Source organism: Anabrus simplex, chromosome 7 (assembly GCF_040414725.1).
Source record: "Anabrus simplex isolate iqAnaSimp1 chromosome 7, ASM4041472v1, whole genome shotgun sequence".
Lineage (NCBI taxonomy): Eukaryota > Metazoa > Arthropoda > Insecta > Orthoptera > Tettigoniidae > Anabrus > Anabrus simplex.
Genome location: NC_090271.1, coordinates 125,099,445 through 125,126,007, shown reverse-complemented (window position 1 = coordinate 125,126,007; position 26,563 = coordinate 125,099,445).

Below are 26,563 nucleotides of genomic sequence, written 5' to 3'. Positions count from 1 at the left end.
CACAGGCCATCCGTGATTTTAAACCTCCCAAGGACATCAAAGGTATCGCCAGGTTCATTGGTATGGTGAATTTCTTCAGGAACTTTATTCCTAACTTCGCTAATAGAGCGGCGCCCTTAAACCTTCTTCGTAGGAAAGGCATCAAATTCGAGTGGGGACCTTCTCAACAAGCCGCTTTTGAAGATCTTAAATTAGCTCTCTGTAATGCACCTGTCCTTGCTATGCCTGATTTCTCAAAGAAATTCATCGTCCAAACCGACGCGTCGTCGTCGGCGGCAGCTGCAGTCCTTTTTCAAGAGACTGAACTAGGGAGGCGACCCATCGCCTATGCATCTAGGACTCTATCGGCTCAAAAAGCCAAGTATTCCATCTATGAGCTCGAAGGTTTGGCAGTCTTATTTGCCTTAGAAAAGTTCCGTCTCTATCTGGAACATATCAAATTCGACCTGGAGACAGATAACCAAGCGTTAAGCTGGGTCATAGGTAGGCCGCGTCGTACTGGTCGTATAGCCCGTTGGGCCATCCGAATTTCCGCCTTCCAATTCGATGTCAGGCACATCAGAGGTACTGAAAATGTTGTCGCAGACGGACTCAGCTGTATGTTTTCCAACGACGTCGAGACCCATGATCCGGTCGATAGTTCTTCACCTCCCGAGTCCACACTATCTGATGTTAATGCCATCTTAACAGATGCTCCCATGCTCTTTAGGGATATCGAGAAATACCAACGTGAAGATCCGACGCTGGCTCCGATAATGGAAACCCTTTCTTCTGGGGAACATGTTGTCCCTTTTGTACTGAGGAATGGTGTTCTATGTTGCCCTTCGAGGCATGATAAGATGATGAAAGTTGTCGTTCCAGCTGTTCTTGTACCTATGATCTTTAAGTACTATCATGAGACCCCATTAGGGGGGCATCTAGGCATCTTTAAAACTCGTGAGAAGATTCGTGAAAGGTTCATCTGGAAAGGTATGGACGGTGAAATCCGTGAATTAGTAAAAGCTTGTAAATCCTGCTTGCTTAGTAAACCAACCATTCCACCAAGGTAGGCCTGTTGTCTTCTCATCAAGCGTCGCGCCCTATGGAACGCCTGTATATTGATTATGTAGGACCCTTCCCCCAGTCGAAGGGAAATGCCAACAAGTTCATCTTTGTATGTGTAGATGGTTTTACAAGATTTTCCTGGTTATTTCCGACTAAGCTGGCTACCGCTCAGTCCACCATTACTTGTCTAAATTCAATCTTTGCTTCTTTTGGTCCGTGTCAATATATTGTGTCTGACAATGCTAAGGCTTTCACATCTAATTTATTCCGTAAATTCTGCTTTGACCTGTCCATCTCTCATGTGACAACTTCTGCTTATTACCCTCAACCATCTCTGGCTGAACGGGTTAATCGTAATCTCAGGTCCGCGCTTATATCCTATCGTCATGAAGATCATTCTAGGTGGGACACGTTCCTACATTGGTTAGCTTTTGCTTTGAATTCGGCGGTTCATGAATCTCATAAGTTTACTCCAGCTTCTTTGATGTTCAAGTTCGTTCCCAACACGCCGCTCTCTAACCTCTGGTCTCTGAGTGACCTTCTACCTGAGACAATAGACCCAGATAACATTAAAGATCTTTGGAAGAAGGCTAAAGCCAACCTTAAAGTGTCTCATGAAAAGGTTAGGGAAAGATATGATCGTGGACGGAGACCCACCAATTTGAAGGTAGGTGACCAGGTGATGGTCAAGAATTTTGTTCCCGCGGGCAAGCTTGCCCCCAGATTTCATGGGTCGTGTACTATTCTAGATTTCCTTACGCCGGTTGCGTTGTTATTAAGTAATCCAGCCACCGAGAGGATATTTAGGGTTCACCTGTCACAGGTGAAAGCGGTGTAATTTCTGTGTTAACTTGCTTCATATAATTTTGAAAGAAATATGAAGGTTATATTTTGTTTGAGGGGTTTCACTTTTAAGGCCTTCTGCCCTTGGAATCCATTTCCTTTGTGTGTAATTATTTTTGTAAACCTCCCCCGATCAGTTAAACTGCCATCCTGTCCTTACCGTGGCCATTACCACGCTCCCGTCTCCTGCTAACATAACACACAGTGGCTTATGCATGACATGAATATCGTCACGCCGCTGGCCCCTCAACCTCTCCACAAAGCCTGTGCCCTCAAAATAAAATGATGATGGTCCAGCAATATTCTGCCATCGAGCTTTAATGTTTCAGTGCCCCCGCAGCAGCGCGGCGCCGTACCGCTCCTGAGGCAGGGTACGGGTCCGCCCTTCCCCAGTGAGGCCAACCTGTGTACGGCGAGCCGGAGTCCTCCTCCCGGCCAAGGCTGATGTGCGGCGCACAACCTGTAACTGGCCCGCGACCTGCATGTTCGCCGCGGGCGCGGCGTGCCTCAACTCCACTACTCCTCTCATAGTGCGGGCGAGCGGTATCTCAGGGTACTTGAGGGGTCCGAGCGGCCTCCTCTGAACTCAAGCAGCGGCGGCTGGTCTGGCCGTCAAACTTATCAACGTTTAAAGTACATATCCAGCTATATGGACATTCCAGTTCAACATTGCTATCTTTGTTTTGGATTTTACTGCAATATCTGGTGGACTTAGAAAATTTTTCCTCAACTTTAAAAACTAAAAGCTTCCTTCTGTATTCAACTTCGACAAGCACAAAGACATCACATCAATAGTAATCAAGGAATTTTGAAACTGAATCCAATCATTTTTAGAAAACTTGTTGGCAAATACATCTGCAAGTAACTTCTATATCAGCATCATAATTTGAACTTTATTTTGAAACAAAAGTTTATGTTCTTCTGTGTTACCCCTGGGAGGAACTTTTTTTTGGGGGGGGAGGTCTGTACCGGGCGGTACACCTCCACGTCGCTAATTCAAACCTTGCGCCAGTTGAAACTCCCCTACTGGAGGAAGTCTGAAATTTATCTAAGGGGTTAATTTTCAAGTTTCTCAGAAGATGTCACTACTTGGAAATTTTGAAGTTTCTGAACTGGGTCGTTTTCGATGTATTTTTGTTTTGACTGTAGTAAGAAGTGTGAACTTTCTCTTCTAGAGGACACTACTGAAGAACTACAATGGTGCACCCTAGTGCGAAGTGAAAGAACTGTATTTTGGGAGAAATTTTTATTTCAAAAGTTTGTTCCTTGTTAAATTTCTTTCTGTTATTGTTTAAGTTGGCTGTATAACCCTTTCTTTCCCCTGGTTTTGAATTTAGCCAATCCCGAATTCCTTTAATTAATTTATGACCAATCAGGGGTATCTTCTCCATCTTGAATATCTTGCTTAACCCTAGCCAATAAAGTTTTTGTCGGCGGGTGTTCTCATTCCTGAAACGCCTCGAACTTTCCGCGAGAGTATATAAACTGCTGATTTTCGGGTCTCCGCGCCACTTCAGTAACATCTTTCTGTGTGTAAAGTACGTAGCAGGGGGCGGGAAGCGCCTCTTTCTTCGGGCAGCAGTTCATCCATAAGGTAATGGCCGTTTAATAACTTCCTTTCTTGCTAGCTCAGCAGTTTAACTCTCGGGGCGGGTCCGAAGCTTTTCCACCATGTAACTTTTCCCTAAAATGTAAAGACTCTTAGTATCTATTCTCTTTTAAGCTACATATTGGGATAGAGAGTGCTGAACCCTCTCGAGCTCCCACTTATATTGTTTTGAGGTGAACTTATTTTCACGACCTATTCTTCCTTAACGTAATGTAAATTGTTTCTTTCTAAAGTCACCTCTTTAGTATGGGATTAGCCCTTGCATTAGCGGCCTAGAGCCAGATTAGGTTTTAAACAAAATGTATTAGGAGTGCAGATCGCCTCCTCTCAAATTGGTATTTTAGAGGCCATGTAATTAACCTTTTCTCTCTTAATAGGCCTCAGTAGGTTGGGTATTTTACCAATGTTTTCGTGTCCGTGGAGGACAACTTGAAAGTGGAATTTGGTGTGGCCTTTGATAGGCTTAAGTTTTGAGAGCGAGGGGCTCTTTCTTGAAAATTGAGTGTTGTATGCCTCGAGGAGGCTTTTCTGTGTAATTTGGAGCAAGTGCTCCTGGGCATGAATGGGGTTTTCTTCCCCTCTGTTGAAACTTGTTTTGGGGTAAAGCTGGGCTAATTGCTCAAGAATTGTGAATTCGGGGCTCGAAGCCCAAATCCTGTAAATACTGTAGTTGTACTTTTGTTGCCTGGCTACTCTGTACCTGCCATGCTTGTTATTTCTTGATTTTGCAAAGAAAATATAACCTTGTTAAATTTAAATTAACTTTAATTTTGTAGCCTGAGACCTGTTCACCCCGCACCTTCTTTCACCTCTGCAAGTCCACGATACTCCGTAACAGTACACATACAGCGTGGCGCACGAATAGTTGACACATTTAATTTTAGAATAACAACTTTATTTTTCGCAGAACACTAATGAAATTTTAGACACAGGCAGCTTGGACCATGTAAACATATTTCACTATATCATAGGTTCAACGTGGCCTCCACTGCGACGGAAAACCTCTTCGAGACCAGTACGCATGTTTCTGACGACTTTGCGGCACAGGTCTTCATGAATTTCACTGCAGAGCTGCACAGTCCGAGCACGCATTTCCATGCAGATTTGAGGTCTTGAAGCGAAGAGTTTTTCCTTCAAATAGCCCCATAAAAATGAACCACGAGGATTTAAATCAGTGCTTTAAGGAGGCCATGAGAATCCACCATTATTGTTGTACTGCAAGTAACGAAGAGACATTACACGATCACCAAATACTCCCCTCAAAAACTCAAGAACATCGTTAGCTGTGTGAGGTGTTGCAACATATTGCATAAACCACTGCGTATGAATAGGGTAGCGAGAATTTGAGGCGTGAATTTATTCCCAAGCACATCCTTGTATCGCTGTGCATTAACTGTCTGACTGAAGAAAAATGGTCCAATTAATCCATGACTTGACAGAGCTAACCACGGACTCACTTTTTCTCCATACGTGTTTTCTTCGTGAATAATGTCTGGTTTTCTGTAGCCCAAAACCGCACATTTTGCTTATTAACTGCCCCGTTAAGATGAAAAGAGGCTTCATCAGAGAAACAAGTATTAAACAGTACTTAATCTTTATCTTGAGTCCATAAGGCGTACTGCAATCTCTTCTGCCTGTGAAGAACTGTGAACTTGTGTAGTACAGTCATTTTGCACGGGTACAACTGAAGTTCACCGTGTAACATTCTTTGAACTGAATGGCGCGGTATTCCACTTCCTCTTGAAGCTCCCCGTTTTGACTAGTGTTGGCTGCGCTGCAAGGCGACCCACAGGAGACCGAACTGCTGGTGCACGTGGTCGCTTTTCTTTCTTCACACTGCCTTGTTCTTCAAAGTTTTCGTAAAAGCGAAGGATGGTGTTCCTTGCTGGTGCCCACCTAATGTGAAATATAGCTCGAAATTCCTTTGTGTCGCCGTAACATTCTTTGATTCGCATAACTGTTTTGGGCGCGGTGCTGAACGGAGAGTCGGCCGTGGTCGGCCATGGCAGAAAGCTCACTGGAATGCAGGCATTTTGGAGACAAAGCAGCAGTGTCACCTGTACAAATATTTCCACGAAACAGAGAAGGTGCGCGCGAAATTTTAACAATATAGTACATAAGTTTCATTTTATATTTGCTTTTCAAATGTGTCAACTATTCGTGCGCCACCCTGTATGACTTACTATCTAAAAAATATACTGCTGGGATATAACATATCTAGCGGCGAGGAGGGGTGACATGTAAAAATAATCGTAAACGACCAATGTTGGTTTTGAATTCACAGTTTCCGGGGTCTTTGTGATGAATAGTGACACTCCGGATACGTTAAAGTCAAAGTTAAACCCCGTCACCATGCGGGTAAGAAGGGCTGAAAAGAAAAATGTCCAATATGACCAAGTTCAATGATGTATGTGTGAATGATCCAGCATAATCTCAACCAGACTCGGCACACACATGACGCATTATCTGGAAAAATGTAGTATGGTGGCATGACACCAAAATAACCCTACGGGTAGACAAGTAAAAGTAATCAAAAACGACTAATATTAGTTTCGAACCCACAGTTTTTGGGGACTTTGAGATGAATTGTGACTCTCTGGAATGCCTCTTAAGGAGTTCAGCCCCCGTTGCCATGGGGTCTGACAAGTGGGTAAGAAAGAAACATTTCGAAATGATTGAGAATGTGAATATACGTGCCATTTCAGTTCCAATTAGCCAAATGTTCATGACTCTCAGTGGGAGAGCAAGGATGAGAATTATGTTGGTCTATCCATCATTGTTCATTCACCAGGTGAGTTAGCCGTGCGGTTAGAGTTGCACAGCTGTGAGCTTGCATCCGGGAGATACTGGGTTGAAATCCCACTGTCGGCAGCCCTGAAGATGGTTTTCCGTGTGTTCAGATTTACATACCGGGCAAATGCTGGGTCTGTACCTTGATTAAGGCCACGGCCGCTTCCTTCCCAATGGTTTTCCGTGGTTTCCCATTTTCACACCAGGACAATCTTGGGGCTGCACCTTAATTAAGGCTATGGCCGCTTCCTTCCAATTCCTAGGCCTTACCTATCCCATCGTCGCCATAAGACCTATCTGTGTTGGTGCGACGTAAAGAAAATAGCAACAAAAATGCATTGTTCATTTTGAGTATGTGACCGTATAGCTTCAGTCACCTTTTCCTTAACTTGTCTAAGACTTGTGAATATATGTGCGTATTTTTCACCATACAGTAGATCTCAACCGAACGTGGTACACATATGACTTTCCTTTTTTCTTTCTTAATCTGCTTACCCTCCAGGTTTGGTTTTTCCCTCGGACTCAGCGAGGGATTCCATCTCTACCGCCTCAAGAGCAGTGTCCTGGAGGGCGAGACATTGGGTCGGGGATACAACTGGGCAGTATGATCAGTACCTCGCCCAGCCGGCCTCACCTGGTATGCTGAACAGGGGCCTTGGTGGGGGATGGGAAGTTTGGAAGGGATAGAGAAGGAAGAGGGAAGGAAGCAGCAGTGGCCTTAATTTAGGTACCATCCCGGCATTTGCCTGGAGGAGAAGTGAGTAATCGTGGAAAACCACTTCCAGGATGGCTGAGGTGGGAATCGAACCCACCTCTACTCAGTTGACCTCCCGATGCTGAGTGGACCCCGTTCGAGCCCTCGTACCACTTTTCAAATTTCGTGGCAGAGCAGAGAATCGAACCCGGGCCACCGGGGGTGGCAGCTAATCACACTAACCACTACACCACAGAGGCGGACATATATATGACTTACTATGTGAAAAAAGATACTGTGGGGGTAAGAAACCCCTACTACCCGTATCGAAAATGACCAATATTAGTGACGAATCCACACTTTTCGGAGTTCCTGAGGTGGATTGTGACACTCTGGATGCCGTTTACGTCCCAGTAAAGCCTACTTTGGCGGGATGTGAGAAAAGGTGAAAAATAAAATGTCCAGAATGACTGAGATTAGTGTGGAATCCACAGTTGTTCCTCTGGAACTGATACTCTATAACAAAAGGGCACTATCCCGTAACGCACACCAAAGACACTACAACATACTGAACAAACCCTGAAGCATTTTACACATCGGAGGTAGATTACTGATTAATGATATAGAAGAACATGAATGGAAAATGGTAAGGAAAACATTCGGTCCAGTCCGCATAGAAAATGAATTAAAAAGAAATGTCATGAGCTATATCAGCGTTCTCGAAAAGTCTCAGACTAGTTAAATGCATAGAGTCACTGTCGCTAGGCAACGTACATAAGATAGGTAGAGAACACAATATTCAAGGAGCCATTTTAAGTTCAGGGCATAGGAAACCGGTTTTGTCTTGTATGGTGTGAGGGCATATGCCGCTTTTGATGCTGATTCGCCCGTCGGATCGGAACGTTAAGTCTTGAGCTATTCGAGAGGAGTGGGCTATCTGCCGGCACCGGGTTTCACCCTCTTCATTCTTACTATCATATATAATGTCATTCATTTCATCTCATTAACTCATCTGATTAGGTTGACGTCATGAAAGTCATCCGGTCGTAAAAATTCGCTACGAAGATTCATCTCACTTCATACCCAAACCCCGTAGAGAAAGGGGACAAGGGTTAGACACTTATACATTTAGAGGAAACATACATGACACAAGATAGACGATAATGGTAAACAAGGATTAATACATAAATCAGACACGATGCCATTGTAAGTCCGCGGAATAGGAAGCCATTTTCCTTCAATCCATGATATATGTCTGTCTGTCTGTCTGTCTGTCTGTCTGTCTGTCTGTCTATCTGTCTGTCTGTCTGTCTGTCTGTCTGTCTGTCTGTCTGTCTGTCTGTCTGTCTGTCTGTCTGTCTGTCTGTCTGTCTGTCTGTCTGTCTGTCTGTCTGTCTGTCTGTCTGTCTGTCTGTGTTCATGTGTGCGATGCTCGGCCAAATCCACGGCAAACAAAGATCTAAAATATTTGTCGTAGGTGAGCACAGGTTTTCACCTAAGACGCATGGCTGTGTCTGAAAGCAATTCTTGCTCCAAGACATGAAGCTCAAGAATTATCCGGTTTCCTATAAATTGAAAAGTCTATCGACACGATATGTCGTACAGATGAGGCTGTCAACTACACGACAGAGATTTTGAACTATTTGGAATCACCTGGAGTACCGTCGAACATCTTGGGGTGGACGATTGTGGCACTGATTATCCTTCTCAGGAATATGAATCCTTCCCTCTGCAATGAACACGGATCTGAAACTGATGACGAATATTATTGAAGCCACCATCATGACTGAGCATGCCGTGGGCGAATTAGTATTCCTCGGACTGTAAGTCCGTTGAGTAGGAAGCCATTTTCGGCCCGCGACACGAGGAGCCATCAGCCCGTAATATTCGGAAGTGTTTGTGTGTATGTATGCGAAGCCCACTCAAATCTACGACACACAGAGATCTGAAATTTTGACATAGGACAATCGCATAAAGTTGTAGGACTCCATCCTCAAAAACGGTGCTTTTGCCATCGTCAACTGTACATGGATTGTTCATGAGTTCGAAAGGCAAACACAATACAGCATACATCTTACCTCCAAATGGAAGGACATTATTATATTTTATTCCGAAGCTCTAAGGAAACAGTATATTTTGTATTATATAACATTGTCTTTTACACGTTTTCAATATTATCTGTACCATCCATCAAGCCGGTATCTTAAGCATTGAAAGTAACAATATAATAAAAATAAAATAATGTATTTCATGCAATTTACGTCAAAAAGATGCGAGTTAATAAATATAATGCTTTAATTTGCTTTAAATAAAGAGTTTAGAAACATCTAACGGTTGAATTACTAAACGCGGGCAAATCCGCGGGCACATGCTAGTACCGATATAATTTTCAACCTTGCTCTCCTACTGAGAGTCAAGAACATTTGGCTCATTGGAACTGAAAGAGACTTCAAGAAAGTCATCACCATAGGCGAAACTGGGCAGAAGGAATTTATTGACAATAACAAACTTGTAATCAAATAAAAGCCAGACCCATGGAAAGTAGTTAGAATAACGCAAGAGGAATACTGATGAGAATTTTGGAAATAAGGACAGAAAAGAAGTCAACTAATTACGTCCAGGTGTGTTCCTCGCTTGGGCATAACGTATTAAAGAATAATAATTTAAATAATAATGGCATTAATTAGTATGATAAAAATAATAAAAAATATGAATATGATAAAATATAAAGATGGGACCTTGAATGGCGACTCAGTGTTTTTCCAAGTTCAGTAAATCATAACCCTTTGTTTCACACAATCTTCCTTCATTTCCTTCTTTCTTTTCCGTTCTTTGACCATTTAATGATGTAGCTTATTCTCGGTCCAATAGGTGATTTAAATTCAGACACTTCTACTTCACATACAATATTGGTAATTAACAACACTTCTCCAATTAAAATGTTATTTAATTTATATTCGACCTATTACTCGTCTTTTCAAACGTAAGAAAGGTGTAATCAATGCTCATTAACCTGAATTTCCCAAACTGTCTTGTTTGAATTCTTGAGATCGGTAAGCTAACTACTGTGTATTTTTTGAACGAAATTTGAGTTTTTTTCTTCTCTTACAAATGTTCCCACACCTTGTGGGGTCGCGGGTGAAAACTGTGTTGCACAAGTGGATTTAACGCTGTTTTACAGCCGGATGGCCTTTCTGACGTCAACACTATGTGGAGGGATGTAATCACTATTGTGTGTTTCTGTGGTGGTTGGTAATGTAGTGTGTTGTATGAATTTGAAGAGGAGAGTTTTGGGACAAATACAAACAACCAGTCCCCGAGCCAGAAGAATTAATCACACGCGATTAAAATTCTCGACCCATCCGGGAATCGAACCCGGGACCCTCTGAATCAAAGGCCTCAACGCTGACCATTCAGCCAAGGAGTTCGACTTCGCCGTTTACAATATTGGAATTAATCTTAGGTAAAGCCTCATCCTCACAAGGGTGTCAACTCGAAACACCTACCTCTATGGAGGCAGCATGCTATTTAATTATTCGCAGCCAACGACTGTGGCTGAAACTGGTTTGAATATAGCGAACGGCAATTAGCTATTTTGTTATAATTTGAAGTGGCGCAATAAGAAATGCTAATTATTGAAGTATTAATTATATCTTACACAACAGTTAACTAATTATGTTACATTAAACTTGGCTGAACAACAATTACTGCTAGGATTATATATACTCACGTACCAAAACAGGTAACGTGAGCAGGTTTTAGACGTAACTGGAAGCTATTCGAACTACCATAATATATGGAAATCGTAGAGTATCAGCAATACGAAACTCAAGGAGGAAGTGCAAAACGATCTGTAACAGAATAAGGAATTAAATTTCAACTTGCCATAATTTCCTTCAAGAAAAACAGATAAATCGACAAAAAAATGTCTCGTCTCCTACTTTCTAACGATATGAAGATAATTGGTTAGCAGGCCTACGTCACATGATTTTCGGAAAACTTTATATCTTCTTCTTCCACCGATTTTCCCACATCTGTGCGGTCCCGGGTGCGAGCTGTGGCGCACATGTGTATTTGGCCCTGTTTTTCGGCTGGATGCCCTTTCTGACGCCAACCTTATATGGAGGGGTGTAAATACTATTGCAAATTTCTGTGGTGGTTGGTAGCGTAGGGTGTTCTCTAAATATGAAGAGAAAAGTGTAGGGACAAACACTAACACCCAGTCCCCGGGACAGAATAATCAATCAGAAGCGATTAAAATCCACGACCTGGCCGGAAATCAAGCCCGGGACCCTATGAACGAAAGGCCTCAAGGTTAACCATTCAACCAATGAGTCGAACTCGGAAAAGCTTTATATTTACTGAACTTCCAAAAATAGAATGGATATTAGGTTTGATAAAAGTACATGGATATAATTTATGAATCATTCCCAAGAATAGACAGTAAATAGGTTTGAGATATAGAAAGGTAATGCGGGTGGCATACTGGGATGATCGACGATGAAGTAAAACAGCAAAGGAATGCTAAAACGATCACCGAGCGAGTTGTCCGTGTAGTGAGTGTCGCACAGCTGTGAGATTGCATTCGGTAGATAATGGGTTCGAACCCCACTGTCGGCAGCCCTGAAGATGGTTTTCCGTGATTTCCCATTTTCACACCAGGCTGTGTCTTAATTAAGGCCGTGGCCGCTTCCTTCCCACTCCTTGCCCTTTCCTATCCCGTCGTCGCCATAAGATATATCTGTGTCGGTGCGACGTAAAGCAAATTGGTAAAACAAATTGCTGTATCTGTAAAGAGGGATAAATGTGAATACATAGGTAGAATCTGAACAGCATACTGAACTGTATGTAGAGGAAGGAAATAGAACAAATCAAATAACTTTGGTGTCCAAGATAAAATATTGTGAAGATTTTGTAAATAACTTTGAAATTTGATTTCAAGCAACAGGCAAAACTTCCAGGATTATAGTAATTTTAGAAATTGAGGAAAATGCAAATACAGTGTTCTCCAGTGAGCTCATGTTTAAAACTCTATGAATGTCGATAAATTCCGTGCCAAATGCTGCTACCTGGCATGTAAATAACGAAATAATAACAACAAAGTCCGGTAACATGGATCGTTACCATGACATTTTTCGCAGGAACCGTGGGTATCGACAGATCCTTACCTTGAATGCATAAGAGTCAAGGTACAGTCCCAGCATTTGAAAATGAGAAATTACGGACAACTATCTTAAGGGCTGCCGATAGTGGGGTTCAAATTCACTGTCTCTAGAAAAAAGACACGTAGCCAACGCGCTACGTAATATTATATAATTATTTCTAGGCTCAGTCTAATTACAAGGGTTATACGAGGCCGTGATTTTCAGCCTCATTTTTCATAATACTAACACTATTTTGTTAACTTGAATTCTTCGAAGAGCGGTATAATTTGATCTTATGACGGTTTTATTCGTGATATGGGGACATTAGGTACCAAATGAGGACTATCCCGACAAATAGAGTTTTGTTTATGCCCTGAGCGTAGAGACTGTCGTGGGCAAAATATAATGGATACGGAAAGAAATTGATTTCAATCTACAAGAAAACTTAGAAATACAAAAATTATCTCATATTCAGTAAAATTGATACAGTTATATTTTAATGTTTATATTTTAATAATATTTAATTAATATTTCCTTAAAACCCAACAACAACTTATGAAGTAGTTTTGACGGAATCATGAAATTAATAACCCCAAATTTTGTAATTTTATTTCATGGTAATTCCTCTTTGTAGAACGACCTGATGGTATACTTGTTGGTCTGTTAACGAGCAAACACATTTGATGGGCATAACGTATCATCCCATACTTACTCCATCATCTGAAAGATAACAGGAATCCCATTAGCACACTCAAAGGGAGATGTATTAGTCACTTAACAGTTGGCTATATACCCGGAGGACTAAAATACGAATTTCGGCTGATTCTCATTTGTTATTTTCACCTAAAGTGATGGATGTGTTCTGCGTGATTCTGTGGTGGTTGGTAGTGCTTTGTGTTGCCTGTGTGCGAATATGTGTATTAATAACACAAAAACCCAGCCTCAAGCCAGACGAATTAACCAAAAGCGATTAAAATCCCTGACCCGGCCGGGATTCAAACTGGACCCTCTGATCCAATGGCCGCTACGCTGACCATTTAGTGAAGGAACTGGACCATCTGCAGAAATAACTACGGGGATATATATACTTTTTACTCTATTAAAGATACAGAAGAACGAATGTAACAATAAGCAACTCCTCGTATCCTTTAAGCAACATTAATATAACTAGGCACATTTGCACTCATTTCATTGAATGCCATTTTTACGTCAACTCCAGACTTTTCCATTCTGTTGCTTTAAAGTGAGGCTAGAAGAATAGTAGGCTATACTTCGTTGTGTAGTTTCTTTATCCTGGAGCAGTCAGTTACTCTGTGGGAAATCCCCTTCGTTGTGTCTTTAAAAATATTTAATAACCCATCCTTGGTAAAATTTCCAACATTTCGTCATCGTTTAAATGGATACAGTATTAAATATTATGATAAAGAATTAGCGTACCTTCATTTTCCCCTTCTTCTTCTTCTTCTTCTTCTTCATACTGTTAAATGCAAGAAAGCTAGTATTTCGGTCACGACATCCGAAATGACAAATACAGCGTGATACAAATGATCATAGTTGGCGAAATTGAAGAACAATTCAGACATGGGCGGAGATTGCCCTAGACGTGAGACTCCGACACTGGTTCGATATCCAGTAGTGCTGCGGGAAGAATAAAATAGCGACTAACTACCTCATGATGGTCATTAACCATCCGTTAGGAGAAGGCAGTAGTATTACTGTTAGTATTTACGGCTCCCTGGCTCAATAGCCAGTGAAGCCTTCGAGTTAGATTGTTGCGTGTTTGATTCCCGGCCAAGTCGGGAATTTATCCGCGTCTGATTAATTCCTCTCGTTCTGGGTGTGATTGTTCATATTTTTCTTAATATATCTTCATTTATAATGCTAATCGTTTTACGTCCCACACAATATTTTACGTTCGTGGAGAATATCTTCACTATTCTATAACACACCATCCACCAAAATAACATAAAGTAACCATAAAGGGCATACGACTGTAAAACTGAGTAACGTTCACGTGTGCTGCACACATGCACCTGGTATTGCTGAAGCATTGCATGTTTTAGCAAGATGCAGTTCCTGATGCCACGTGATGTTTCCGGAGAAAATTTTTAACCTGAATCCATCGAGATTCGAATTACAGCCATCTTGAAGTAGATGTAGTAGCTAGCCTACTTTGTTGACCACGCTTTTTAAAATAACAATACCACCCAGAACTATCAACGCATTATATTCTATTTGATTTTCTTTAAAACCTGTTCTATATGAACATTATAATGAAAGAGTGAGTGGTGAAATAAGGATACAAACTATAAGGGGCGATCAAAAATTTCCGTTCGACGGCCGTACAGACTTGAATCGGGATGTCAATCAGGCAAAATCGCCGTGAGCATTGAGGCATTCATCCCACCAGATCGAAGATCCCCGTGTGGTAAAACACCGTGTCCTGCTGTGTGAGGAAGTCCGTAATCGCCTGCTACACATCCTCGTCCGACAGGAAGTGTCAAGCCTTCAAGGCCTGTTTGAGGAGTTCGAAGGCGTGATAATCAATTGGGGAGAGATCAGGACTAGAATCCTCATCCACAGCCTGCTTGTTGTTGTCCGTAATGGCACCCGAATTGACCGGCGTCTGGTGTCCAAACGCTACCCGCACCAACTTTGTACGCCATTCCACAACAGTGGTATTCGACAGACATGCTGCCCCGTACAGAGTCTTCATTTTCGGATGATTGTCCACCAGTGTTCGTCCTTCAACAGTCAAGAACAGAATAACAGCACGTTGGTTGTATTTCGATGTACAGCAGGGCCTCCCAAACCCCCAAAATCTCACGCGTGCAAATTGAGGCGCAGAGTTCCTTTGCATAGTGCATTGGTCCCATTCGGCTCGACTCGGACCAACGCTCAGTCTCTGGGTTACTCGGCTAAGCTCGCCTTAACTCGGCTCGGATTTGGAGCGCTACGGGGCAAGTGAGGAAGAGGGAGACAGGCGGAGCGAGCGAGACAGGCGTGGGGAAAGAGAGAGACAGCGCCATTGCTCCAAATCGACGAGTCGGGGTATGCACTCTGGTCAACCAAGCGAAGTCGTCTTTTGCACCGTGCACAGTGCATGCATTCTGAGAGGCCCTGACGTACAGTATTTAGTAATAACGTCGCCATAGTTCACGTGGCCGCATTTAACGCACGCACCTCGGCACGACAGGACTGCCACACTAATCCCTTTGTCTACTTATCCGTGCTTATATACCCTCTCGGAGTCGACCTACGTTGCATGCCTGCTGCAGTAACGCCCTCAAAGCGAAAGTTTTTGATCACCCCTTATATAAACCTACCATGTGCCTTTCCGGATAGATATTTCTTCCTCGATACTTATGAGTGTCGTTCGTAATTTGTACAGCTGTTTAATTAAAACCATGAAGAAATGCTGTTTGTTAAATTCATACCATCAGCACTTTGTAAAAGTAATGAGATTTGTGGCTATTTGTTTGAGTGATGGACCAACCATCCCCTTGTTATTTGTCATCTGAATTTCTAGTCCGTCATTTACAAGCACTAGGTTTTATAATATTCATGCGGACAATTTTACGTTTCGCTGTATCCATTGTGGCCTTTGTGCAAAAATTTTATGTAGGCCTATACGAATTGTGCTAATTGTGTATTGTTTGGAATATTTCCATTTGTATTTATATTTGTGTGCAAGGTTGAATTCAATATTAACGAACTCTTGTCTAAATATGAATAACCCAACTGCAAGCTTATTACTTGCTCTGCTGAAGACTGACGAATTAAAATTAGGAAGGAACATAAATTTCATAACTCCATAGTGGTCAATTAGGTCAACTATAGGACGATAATAGTCCGCCATAGGCTAGTTACCCGAGATCATGAAGGAGAGATTGGTTCACATACGTCTTAGTTCGAATCCCCACCAGGATGTTGAGAAATTACAAAAAAAATATCATCCATAGCATTCGTACCAGTACGAGCCGACGAAATCTCAGAAAACTATTCTTTCTGCAATGTGTTTAAGGTTAAGTGAATTACATTCTATTATAACAAATCAATTAGAAAATTTGTGTCATAGCCAGTAAATCGAACTCAAGTCAGCCAGATCGGATAATGAGAATACAGTGGTTGACGTGCCTAGAAATACAATTCCAAACACGACCTCAGAGCAGGCGAGAATACTCGCTGAATTTAAGCATATTATTAAGCGGAGGAAAAGAAACTAACAAGGATTGATTCCCTTAGTAGCGGCGAGCGAACAGGGAAGAGCCCAGCTCCGAATCTCGCAGGTTCACCCTGCCGAGAAATGTGGTGTTTGGGAGGGCCCACTTATCCCGGGAACCTGCGGCGAGTGCAAGTCCTTCTTGAATGGGGCCACGCTCCGCAGAGGATACCAGACCCGTAGTGACCGCTGCGGCTTCCGGGAGGATCTCTCCTTAGAGTCGGGTTGCTTGATAGTGCAGCCCTAAGTGGCTGGTAAGCTCCATCTAAGGCTAAATATGACCACGAGACCGATAGCGAACAAGTAGCGTGAGGGAAAGTTGAAAAGAACTTCGAAGAGAGAGTTCAGGAGTACGTGAAACCGTTCGGGGGTAAACGTGAGAAACCCGAAAATACCTAAACCGGGGAGATTCAAGCCTTATTCGCGTCTCTTCCCCTGCTTCGGCCAGTTGGGTCCGTCCCCCTGCACGGAGCAATCCGGCGTCGGGGTGTTAACGGGTTTCTACTCGGCCGGGTAGTGGTGGGGAGGTCGGTGGGCCGCACTTCTCCCCTCGTTGGACGTAGCGACCCGTTGGGTGTCGCTCTAAGGCCTGCGTGTGCAGCCTCTTTGTCCACGTCACAAGGCGTGTTCGTCGGACAGACCCCTGGTGTTCCGGCCGACGGCTCGACGGTATGTGTGCCCGGAGATGATTCGCCGCCCTTCGGGACAGGCGTCCGGCCCCCGACAAGCGAGGGCGCGTGGCATGGACAACGGACCTCCGGCCCATAGGAATTCGATACCATAAGACTGTAAAGAGTAATGGAACTGAAACTGGAATGTTAAGGATTGAATACTACTTGAAAAAGAATCAGAGAATGGTTGCTTCATGTTTCCCATTGTTGTGGTTTGGCTTCAGATGAACATGTTAACCGTTACCTACAAAGGAGAAAACATTATTGAAGAGAGAATGAACTAATGGAGAGGATTTTAGTTAGCTCCACTTGTGTGGGGAGGAATATACTTCTGCAGAGGGAATATTTAATCGCCTGAAGAAGTATTCTCACTATGAGACAATATTGCAAGTATCTAATAGTGTCTTTATACTAGGATAATTTTAAGAATAAACTTTTGTAGCGTTGATAGTTTGCTTGTGTCTCTGAGGAAGTGAATACAGCGTTAGTAATTAAAGCCAAACACTATAAGCACTCAAGCGTCAGGATTTACTCACTCAAGGACATTCTGTTTTCCAAAGCTATGGACTATAGTTTTCACGGTTTCAAAAGTTCCATGCTGCCGTCCAGATGTCAGATAACCTGTCAATTGTTTACCGAAAGTTTTCTGAAATAATTTCAAAGAAGCTGGATATTCATCGAACATCTCCTTTGGTACATTATTCCAATCCATAGAATTCCTCTTCATTTGAACGATCTTGCCCCAGTTAGTCCTCTTGAAATCCAGCTTTATTTTCATATTTTACGTCGCACCAACACAGAGAGGTCTTATGGCTACGACGTGGTAGGAAAGTGCTAGGAGTGGAAAGGAAGCGGCCGTGGCCTTAATTAATGTACAGCCCCAGCATTTGTCTAGTGTGAAAATGGGAAACCACGAGAAACCATCTTCAGGGCTCGAATTCAAGCTCACAGCTACGTGACCCAAACCGCACGTCCATTTTCTCGCTATATCTTCATGTTATTATGATAAGTTTTAGTTCAAAACTCAACCGAACATTACTCGTCTACTAATGTCATTGCACGCCATCTCTCCACTGGCAACTCGGAACATACCGCTTACTCGAGCAGCTCGCCTCCTTACTCCAAAATCTTAGCATTTTCATAGCGGTAATCGTTTGTTTGAAATTGTCCCGAACAAATAGCATTGCTTGCCTTTGGATAATATCCATTTCTCGAATCAACTAATCTGGTGAGAGGTCCATACACTGGAACCATACACTAAAAAAATTGGGGTCTTACCAGTAACTTAAACGCCCACTCCTTGCATTCTCATAACGATACGAAAAGATCTATAACTCTTATCTACAACCTCGTTAATGGGATTGCCACAATTAAGATTTTTCCTTATGTTAACAAGTAGGTACTTTCAGCAATCCTCATGAGGAACGTTCACTCCATTAATGCAGCAATTGAAACGTACAACCTGATTTTTCACCGTGTTGGTCAGCATACCATCGTCTGTCGTCTACCGCACAACTACGTCGAAGACTTTTTGAAGTTGCTCAAAATCCAGTAACATATTAATTACTATACAATATAACACTATCCGCAAAAAAGTCTTATGTGTTTTTCCAGTTTTAGCATCAAACCCAGATAAAGTGTTGTGGGAAATTTTCGAGATATTAAGGAGTAAGGGACATTTAAGGGGCAGTTTCACAGTATTCGCCTTTAACGATACTTTTCTACAAAAGGTATTCCGTTTGTGAATACATTCTCAAACTGCCATGCCGAAAACAAAAATATGGATCAATTCGTCCAAAATTCGATGTTTTACGGTAGCCACATCCTGTTTTCTGTCAAATGATATTTCCTATGTTTAGTATACAGAATAATTTCGATAATCGTATAGAAGATTCAATATGGCTGTAACGTTTACTTATTCGATTGGCGCGGTTCGATTTGTGTAATAGAAGTAGTGGCTCTTTGTTGGCACCTGGTGTTCAATTTATTTTTCGATGTTCGGTAATTATTTTCTGTGAAAATAGTGACGTAATCTTCATTTAAGTAAGATGAAACTCTAAGTTAATTATTTCGGAAGAGCAGGGCTTGGTAGATTGTTCACGAAAGTAAAACAAAATTACAGAGTTGTCATTGTTGGGTGAAGTTGTTAGATAAGCTTGCCAGTGCAAAGTTTGCAGAGAGAGAAGTTTGAATATCCGCCCTTATTCTTCTCCTTTTTTCATGATCCTCGGAACTTTTCTTGTCGGCCCTCTTCTTCTTCCTTGTTTCTCCAAATTCCATTATGTTAATAGTATAGTTACATTTTCTTCGAGGTATATTCACGGATTTTAATGAAACTGGGTTTCCACGTTCTGTGTTAAGTAATGCAAAATTTACTGGAAGCTCCGAATCCATGGATAAATAATTATCATCCAAAGGTTCCCATGTTAAATTTACGAACTTTATTCCGATCTTCATTGGTTCATTTTTCTCGCTCGGGGGCTAGGTAGTTGTGTTGCCTCCAGTATTAGAATTAATCTTAAGTAGAGCCCCATCCTCACATCCGCCTATATGGCGTTAACTCGAAATACCTGCACCAGGTCTCTCCGGAGGCTACAAGGCATCATCATCATATCGGCTATGAATAATATTACAACAGAAAAGTATTTTTACATGTATGGATACTATTTATTCAAGTTTACGAAGTCTTTATTCAATAAGAAGGAATTGTTTACTGCACTGTTTGAATTATTTTTGAAAAATTTCAAAATTATACCAACAGAAAATCCTATATAATATGGTTAATGAAAATAATTTATACGGCGTTTGGAAACTATTAGTTTCCTCGCGTTGCACTGAATTTAAATGAAAAACTATTTCAGTCCAATATGCAGTATGCAATAAGCTAACCGGACAAAAATTTAGTCACCTCTGGAGAAATCGTTACAAGCATTATGCAATCATGCTTCACAGAAACGTTTGGCGGTTTGCCGACATAGACGGGCGTCAGACTATTTCATATTTCATTTAATATTATTCCGCGAAACTCTGCTTCGGAACTTGATAAATGCCTGGATTCGGTTAGGAAGTGAGTCCAGAAAGCTATGAAGGTACATAGCATCCATGTTAATCCATTTGCTGAGGATTTCATCGCGCAATTCCACCAAATTGCGGGGATGCTGATGTCGGCGTTTTATTCGCCGTTCCAGCATGTTCCACTGATTTTCAGTGGGGTTCAAGTCAGGTGATTTTGCGGGTCTTTCGATATGTAATAGTGTCGGGGAGTGTTCGTAAAACTAGTCACATATGCATATGGCCCGATGAACTTTTCTGTTGTCATCTTGAAAATTCGGGGTATCAGTAGCATGCTCATCATGCAGATGTTGACTGATAGGCAACACCTGATCATTCAAAATGTTTCAGTAAACATGCTAGTTCATGTCAGTGGTCACCGCAGTGAGCGGGCTCATTCCATGATACCGAAAACACCCCCTAAATGTCACAAAATTGCCTTCGGCTTGAACCTGACCCTGCACACATCCAGGATGAAATTCTTCATTTGGACTTTTGTGCACTTGACGACGTGCGACATTGGAAGACAGGCAAAAAGGTAATTCGTCAGACTACATTACGTTCGCCAGTCAGCTACTGCCCACGTTCAATGTTTTCTAACCCATTGAAGAAGCTCAGCTTTATGTGCCTGTGTGAGCAATGGCCGCTTGCGGGGTGACCGATTTCAAATGTTCATTGCATGCAGTTCCATTCGCAATGTTCTCTCGCTAACAGTTGGGATGGACATTCATGAAACTCAGCCATGAAACTCGTCTCCGGACCCTCTCCGTCAGGATCTTTTTCCGACCACAATTCTGACATCGTATTTCGTGGTCACGTGGAAAACAGGAAACCCAAGAATAGCGAACTTAACACATTTGGTCTTCAAGCCCCTGATTTACAAATTTACAATCAAATTTGCAATGTCGCTAATGTAGCGTTTACACAGATAAGGAGAGAAATCTCCCAATACCTTGCTCCAAACGATACACATTTACAGCCTTCCAGAGGCACCCCTCAATATTACAGTAACATTAGCAATATCAGAAAAGAGTTTACATGCTCTCCAACTTTAACCAAGGAGATTGCGCTCCCCAATTCTTACAGCCCACTCAAGGCGACATTACACAAAATATCTTACAAATTTCTGGCCTCTGTAGGCCCAAACTACAATTTACAATTTTTGTACACAGGGGTATCTATTACCTAAACTACTGGACCTTCGAGGAACAGAAGAACAGGTTAAATTACTGGCCCGAACACAAAATGTATGGAGGCGTACACTTGCGCTCCTTGAAAACTCGGTTTAAAACCCTACTTGGGCTTGCGGCCCGAAGATCTCAGAGGCTAATTCCACACTACTGAGGTGACTAGAAGAACAAGTTACTTGATAAATTACAGGAGAAAACCGGTTACAAAATCGTAGTCACCTCAAGATAAATTGAAGGGGAATTCAAGAGGGTAACGCACTCTCTATCCTCGATTTACAATTTAAGTCTTTATGAAATTTTATATTAGCCAAAAGAAAGTTTATATTTTAAAAAACAGGTGGTTACATAGTTATAAATTGGAATACTCCCCTCGTGTAAGTCTGCGGAGGTAGCTACAGAGATATAAAACTACTGGCCATTACCTGGGCTGCTGTACTGCCTGCCGAAGAATGAGGCTCCCCGCCTCCTGTCTTAACACCCACACTCTCAGAAATTCGGCGATCAAAAGATAAGGTGGCATGAAATAGCCGCAGCTCATATACCCGAGGGGATGGTTCGAGAGGGTTCTGGATTAAATCCGGACACACCCTCTCATTTTTACTGGTAAATTCGAAAGGTACAAGAAGCCTATTATTGGCTAAAAATTAATTACAGAAAATTTCTGAATGGCCAGATTCAAAATCTGGCGGAATGAGAATGAAGTGTTGCAAACCTTGAAATAACAAAATAAATGAAATTTAATTTAGTTGAGAAAACATTTGTTGTGTTTGGTGTGTTTGAGTCATCAGTCCATAGACTGGTTTGATGCAGCTTTCCATGCCACCCTATCCTGTGCTAACCTTTTCATTTCTACGTAACTATTGCGTACTACATCTGCTCTAATCTGTTTGTCATATTCATACCTTGGTCTACCCCTACCGTTCTTACCACCTACACTTCCTTCAAAAACCAACTGAACAAGTCCTGGGTGTCTTAAGATGTGTCCTATCATTCTATCTCTTCTTCTCGTCAAATTTAGCCAAATCGATCTCGTCTCACCAATTCGATTCAGTATCTCTTCATTCGTGATTCGATCTATCCATCTCATCTTCAGCATTCTTCTGTAACACCACATTTCAAAAGCTTCTATTCTCTTTCTTTCTGAGCTAGTTATCGTCCATGTTTCACTTCCATACAATGCCACGCTCCACACGAAAGTCTTCAAAAACATCTTTCTAATTCCGATATCAATGTTTGAAGTGAGCAAATTTCTTTTCTTAAGAAAGCTCTTCCTTGCTTGTGCTAGTCTGCATTTTATGTCCTCCTTACTTCTGCCATCGTTAGTTACTTTACTACCCAAGTAACAATATTCATCTACTTCCTTTAAGACTTTGTTTCCTAATCTAATATTTCCTACATCACCTGCCTTCGTTCGACTGCACTCCATTACTTTTGTTTTGGACTTATTTATTTTCATCTTGTACTCCTTACCCAAGACTTCATCCATACCATTCAGCAACTTCTCGAGATCTTCTGCAGTCTCAGATAAAATAACAATATCATCGGCAAATCTCGAAGTTTTGGTTTCCTCTCCTTGGACTGTGATTCCCTTTCCAAATTTCCCTTTGATTTCCTTTACTGCCTGTTCTATGTAAACATTGAAAAGGAGAGGGGACAAACTGCAGCCTTGCCTCACTCCTTTCTGGATTGCTGCTTCTTTTTCAAAGCTCTCGATTCTTATCACTGCAGACTGATTTTTATACAGGTTGTAGATAATTCTTCGTTCTCGGTATCTGATCCCTATCATCCTCAGAATCATAAATAGCTTGTTCCAATCAACATTATCGAATGCCTTTTCTAGATCTACGAATGCCATGTACGTGGGCTTGTCCTTCTTGATTCGATCCTCTAAGATCAGACGTAAAGTCAGGATTGTTTCACGTGTTCCTACATTTCTCCTGAAGCCAAATTGATCTTCTCCCAACTCAGCTTCAACTTGTTTTTCCATTATTCTGTAAATAATACGTGTTAAAATTTTGCAGGCATGAGATACTAAACTAATGGTGCGGTAGTTTTCACTCCTGTCAGCACCGGCTTTCTTGGGAATAGGTATGACAACATTCTGCCGAAAATCGGATGGGAATTCTCCTGTCTCATACATCCTGCACACTAAATGAAATAACCTTACCATGCTGGTTTCTCCTAAGGCAGTCAGTAGTTCAGAGGGAATATCATCAATTCCAGGTGCCTAGTTCCTATTTAGGTCACTCACAGCTCTGTCAAACTCTGACCTCGAAATTGGGTCTCCCATTTCATCAGCATCAACAGCCTCTTCTTGTTCCAGAACCAAATTATCTACATCGTTACCTTGATACAACTGTTGGATATGCTCCTGCCATCTTTCTGCTTTGTCTTCTTTCCCTAGAAGTGGCTTTCCATCTGAGCTCTTAATATTCATGCACCTAGATTTCCTTTCTCCAATGGTTTCCTTGATTTTCCTGTATGCAGCATCTACCTTTCCCAAGACCATACAGTCTTCGACATCCTTGCACTACTCCTTCAGCCATTCTTCCTTAGCTACCTTGCACTTTCTATCCACTTGATTCTTTAATCGCCTGTATTCTTTTCTGCCCTCTTCATTTCTAGCATTCTTGTATTTTCGTCGTTCATCAATCAGGTCTAGTATCTCCTGAGTTATCCACTGATTCTTAGTTGATCTTTTCTTCCTTCATAACATTTCTTCAGCCGCCCTACTGCATTTTTCATGACTCTCCACTCTTCCTCTATTGTGTTTCCTTCAGCCTTTTCATTTGGTCCTTGTGCAACATGTTCCTTGAAACAATCTCTCACACTCTTTTCTTTCAAATTGTCTAGATCCCATCTTTTTGCATTCTTTCCTTTCTTCAATTTCTTCAACTTCAGATGGCATTTCATGACCAACAAGTTGTGGTCAGAGTCCACGTCTGCTCCTGGGAAAGTTTTGCAATCCAACACCTGGTTTCTGAATCTCTGCCTAATCATAATGAAGTTTATTTGATACCTTCCATTATCTCCAGGTCTCGTCCACGTATACAGCCGTCGTTTGTGGTGTTTAAACCAAGTATTGGCAAGGACTAGATTATGATCAGTGCAGAATTCAATCAGCCGACTTCCTCTTTCGTTCCTTTGTCCCAATCCGAATTCTCCTACTGTACTACCTTCTCTTCCTTGGCCTACCACTGCATTCCAGTCTCCCATCACAATTAGATTCTCGTCACCTTTTACATATTGAATTAAATCTTCTATCTCCTCATATATGCTTTCGATTTCTTCATCATCCGCTGAACTAGTAGGCGCATAGACCTGCACTATTGTGGTGGGCATTGGTTTGGTGTCTATCTTGACAACAATAATTCTTTCACTATGCTGGTCGTAGTAGCTTATGCGCTGCCCTATTTTCTTATTCATTATTAAACCAACTCCTGCATTTCCCCTGTTTGATTTCGTGTTGATAATTCGGTAGTCGGCTGACCAAAAATCCTGTTCTTCCTGCCAACGTACTTCACTTATACCAACTACATCTAACTTTAGCCTATCCATCTCCCTTTTCAGATTCTCTAACCTACCACAACGATTCAAACTTCTAACATTCCACGCTCCGACTCGCAGAATGTCAGTATGCTTCTTCCTGATGATCGCCCCCTCTCGTGTAGTCCCCACCCGGAGATCCGAATGGGGGACTAGTTTACCTCCGGAATATTTTACCCGGGAGGAAGCCTTCATCAGTACATCATTCATACAGAGAGAGCTGCAAGTCCTCGGGAGGTGGTTACGGCTGTAGTTTCCAGTTGCTTTCAGCCGTGTAGCAGTATCAACACAGCTAAGCCATGTTGAGTATTAATACAAGGCCGTATCAGTCAATCATCTAGACTGCCGCCCTTGCAACTACCGAAAGGCTGCTACCCCCCTTTCGATGAACCATTCGTTAGTCTGGTCTCTCAACAGATACCCATCCGATATGGTTGCACCTGCGGCTCGGCTATCTGCATCATTGGGACACACAAGCCTCCCCACCGTGGCAAGGTCACATGGTTCGCAGAGGAGAACATAAGAACACAAAACTTCTTTAAATCACACATTCTTCCACTTTGCACCAGAGTGCATGACCACAGTTTTTTTTGCGAAGACATCAATTGAGATATGTTCAGACCACTTACTGTACACCGAAACAAAACAAATAAATCCAGTCAGTTTAGGCAAGTTCATAATAACACATTACTCTGTTGTTTATGAGTGACATCTTCTGGTCATTGTCCCGACTTCATGTATGAGTGGTTTCAAGTTTGGTTTGATAGATATAGTTCCTTGAGGCGCTTCTTTTAAATGTGCGGGGTTGAGGTGTACCTCCCAGTACATTTATTATTATTATTATTATTATTATTATTATTATTATTATTATTATTATTATTATTATTATCTTCGTGTATTTTGTACATTGCAATAAAATAATTTTAAAAACTGGAAGATAAACGAATAGGCTACATTTAATAACTTAAGTCAGAAATCCTACATGATGAGGGATAGAACACCATATACTAAATAAAGCCTGGAGAGCATACATCTTGAATTTGCTGGTCTGAGTGTGAATCTAACACGAAATAACAGGGTGCTACAAGAGATTTCATATGTGAAACTTGCAGAGTTATGTGGGTTAGGCGAGTTGGCTCTTGTTCAAAACATTACTCGCGTTAACACGTTCTGGCAAAATCCACCTAAAGCATGGAACTGAGTTTTTAATTTTAAAACTGGTGTGAGGTGGCTTTTATCACCTTAACAGGAGATATAGGGAAAACTCGTGAAGGCAAGGCCAGAGAGTGAGGCGTGAGTTATTCATTTTCCTTGTCACTTGCAGACTGGCTTGGCTTGGCCTAGCCGCAGCGTGAAGTGTTCCACTAATTAGTGCAGACCCAATTAGCGTGACTCTCCCCACGGGCAACAGACACACGGGCCCTTCCTACCCTACATCTCAAACAGAATTATGTAATCACTTACTAAGCTTGCTTTACTTACCTGCGGGCTAGCTCCAATCCGATGTTAAAAATACCTTTGAAGATTTGTGTAGACACACACACTTTCTAAATATGGTGATTAAATTTCGAAATAAATTCCGCGAAACCCCGATAATACACGTTCTCTTTAATACACTATCACTTTATACGCGTTCTGACATAAATGCCCCCAGTGGGTGGGGGCAGTAAAATAACACACACGGTATTCCCTGCCTGTCGTAAGAGGCGACTAAAAGGGGACCTAGGAGCTCTGAATTATGAAGCGTGGGTTGGCGACC